The following is a 3,817-nucleotide window of genomic DNA, read 5'->3' on the forward strand; positions in this document are numbered from 1 at the left end:
CTCGTAATTCCTAGTATAATTTTTCTGGCTGACGCAATGTTTGCTTGATTATGCTCCCAAAAGGTTAGGTGGTCAGACATCATTATTCCCAAATCCTTTATATGCTGTTTCCCTGCTATGGGCATAGTTGATTGTGTTTTGTACCCAGTGTTATGTTTAAGGTCCTCATTTTTACCGTTCCTGAGTACCTGGAATTTATCACTGTTAAACATCATGATACTGTCTATTGCCCAGTCAAAAAACTTTATTATTATCTGCTTGACGTTTTTCAATGTCTTCAACAGAAATAATTTTCATGCTGATTTTTGTGTTATCTTCAAAATTTGATACGAAGCTGTGACTCGTATTTGAGTTTTAATCTGATATGAGTATAAAGAAAAGCAGTGGTACAAGGATTCTACCCTGAGGTATAGGGCTTTTAACTGCACTTGGACTCTATTTTATATGGCTGACTGTTACTCTTTGTGACAGAAAACTGAGTATCCAGCGTCCTACTTTACCAGTTATTCCCATTGATCTCATTTTGTGTGCTATCATTCCATGATCACATTTATCGAATGCCTTTGCAATATCCTTGTATACCATATTTGCATTTAGTTTTTCTTCTAATACCTCAATGATTTTGTCGTAATGGTCAAGTAGCTGTGAGAGACATGATCTTCCTGCTGTAAATCCATGTTATCCTGGGCTGTGGAGGTCATTGATTTCCATGAAACTAGTGACCTAACCCCCTGATCACTTTTTCTAATACTTTTATTATGTGGGACGTTAGTGCAACTCGTCTGTAAATCTTTGCCAATGCTTTGCGCCCTCCCTTGTGTTGGGGTCTATATCTGCTGCTTTAACGCATCTGGCATATCCCTCGTATCCAAGTGTTTCCTCCACACTATACTGAGAACTTGTGTTACTGGCACCTTGCATTTCTTTATAAAAATTTAATTCCATGAGTCTAGCTCTAGGGCTGTATATATGGGCATGTTGCAAATTTCCCTATCAAAATCTGCCACGCTCGTGTTGATATCAGGTATATTTACAGAGGGTTTGGATATCACGTATAGAGAAATTGTTCAGATCTTCCACTTTCATGCTGTTTTTTGGAGTGTTAAACTTGTCCCTATAATGCTTTTTAGGATTTCACTAATTTCTTTGTCATCCTCCAGGTAAGTCCACTACGAGCTCACCATAACCCGCTCCTGTGCCAGGTAAGTACAGTACGGGCTCACCATGGACTGCTCCTGTGCCAGGTAAGTTCACTAGGGGCACACCATATCCCTCTTCAGTGCAAGGAAAGTCAACTATGGGCTCACCATGTCCCACTCCTATGCCAGGTAAGTCCACTTACTGGCTCACCATAACCCACTTCTGTGCCAGGTAAGTCCACTACGGGCTCACCAAATCCCGCTCCTGTGCCAAATAAGTCCACTACGGGCTCACCTTAGTAAACTCCTGTGCTAGGTAAGTCCGCTACAGGCTCACCATAGTCCGCTTCTGTGCTAGGGAAGTTAAATATGGGCTCAATATAGCCTGCTTCTGTGCCAGGTAAGTACTCTACGGGCTCCCTATAGTCTGCTCCTGTGTGAGGTAAGTCCACTACGGGCTCACTACAGTAAGCTCCTGTGCCAGGTAAGTCCAATAAGGGCTCTTCATAGTCCCTTTCTGTTCCAGGTAAGTCCACTACGGGCTTATTATAGCTCGCTCCTGTGCCTGCTTGTTGGGGTTCTCCTACTTCCCAAGCCAGGTTTGACTTTTGAGAGTTTGGTCAACTAGGCTGTTGCTTGGAGTGGTCCTCAGGCCCACATACCCACCAGAGCCCGGTTGGTCCGGCACTCCTTGAAGAAAACTATCATGTTTTCTCTAGAAGACGTTCACGGATGTTCCGGCAATATTTTTTATGCTTGCTAGGAGGATGTTGGACAACCGAGGACCTCTGAAGTTTATAGTGTTCTCTGATTGTGCATATAGCACCTCTGCTCTTCACTTGTTCTATTCTGCATTTTCTTCCATTTCGTTCACTCCAATACGTTGTTATTTCATTTTGCAGATTTGGTACCTGGCCCACCAGTATTTTCAACGTATATATTATTTGATATCCCTCTCGTTTCCTTTCTAATGAGTACATTTGGAGAGCTTTGAGACGATCCCAATAATTTAGGTGCTTTATTACGTCTATGTATGCAGTTTGTCATCTGTATTCTCCCTATTTCTGCAATCTCTCCTGCTCTGTAGGGGAAAGTGAGCACTGAGTAATATTCAAGCTGGAACAGCACAAGTGATATGAAGAGAACAACCATTGCGATTGAATCTCTGGATTTGAAAGTTCTTGTAATTCATAGTATAATTTTTCTGTCTGACTCAATGTTTGCTTGGTTATGCTCCCTAAAGGTTAGGTCGTCAGACATCATTATTCCCAAATCCTTTACATGCTGTTTCCCTGCTAAGGGCATATTTGATTGTGTTTTGTACCCAGTGTTATGTTTAAGGTCCTCATTTTTACCGTTCCTGAGTACCTGAACTTTATCACTGTTAAACATCATGATACTGTTTATTGCCCAGTCAAAAAACTTTAGTATTATCTGCTTGAAGTTTTTCAATGTCTTCAACAGAAGTAATTTTCATGCTGATTTTTGTGTTATCTGCAAAGTTTGATATGAAGCTGTGACTTGTATTTGAGTCTATCTGATATGAGAATAAAGAAAAGCAGTGGTACAAGGAATGTACCCTGAGGTATAGGGCTTTTAACTGCACTTGGACTCGATTTTATATGGCTGACTGTTTCTCTTTGCGACAGAAACCTGAGTATCCAGCGTCCTACTTTACCAGTTATTCCCATTGATCTCATTTTGTGTGCTATCACTCCATGATCACATTTATCGAATGCCTTTGCAATGTCCTTGTATATCACATTTGCATTCGGTTTTTCTTCTAATACCTCAATGATTTTGTCGTAATGGTCAAGTAGCTGTGAGAGACATGATCTTCCTGCTGTAAATCCATGTTATCCTAGGCTGTGGAGGTCATTGATTTCCATGAAACTAGTGACCTAACCCCCTGATCACTTTCTCAAATACTTTTATTATGTGGGACGTTAGTGCAACTGGTCTGTAAATCTTTGCCAATGCTTTGCGCCCTCACTTGTGTAGGGGTCTATATCTGCTGCTTTAACGCATCTGGCATATCCCCCGTGTCCAAGTTCTTCCTCCACACTATACCTAGAACTTGTGTTACTGGCACCTTGCATTTCTTTATACAAATTTATTTCCATGAGTCTAGCTCTAGGGCTGTATACATGGGCATGTTGCAATTTTCCCTATCAAAATCTGCCACGCTCGTGTTGATATCAGGTATATTTACAGAGGGTTTGGATATCACGTATTGAGAAATTGTTCAGATCTTCCACTTTCATGTTGTTTTTTGGAGTGTTAAACTTATCCCTATAATGCTTTTCAGGATTAACTAATTTCTTTGTCATCCTCCAGGTAAGTCCAGTACGAGCTCACCATAACCCGCTCCTGTGCCAGGTAAGTACAGTACGGGCTCACCATGGACTGCTCCTGTGCCAGGTAAGTACAGTACGGGCTCACCATGGCTCGCTCCTGTGCCAGGTAAGTGTACTACGGGCGCTCCATGTCCTGCTCCTGTGCCAGGTAAGTACACTACGGGCTCACCATGGTTCCTGTGCCATGTAAGTCCACTATGACCTTACCATAACTCACTCCTGTGCTAGGTAAGTTCACTAGGGGCACACCATATCCCTCTACAGTGCAAGGTAAGTCAACTATGGGCTCACCATGTCCCACTCCTGTGCCAGGTAAGTCCA

This window comes from Procambarus clarkii, chromosome 43, assembly GCF_040958095.1.
Source record: "Procambarus clarkii isolate CNS0578487 chromosome 43, FALCON_Pclarkii_2.0, whole genome shotgun sequence".
Taxonomy (NCBI): Eukaryota; Metazoa; Arthropoda; class Malacostraca; order Decapoda; family Cambaridae; genus Procambarus; species Procambarus clarkii.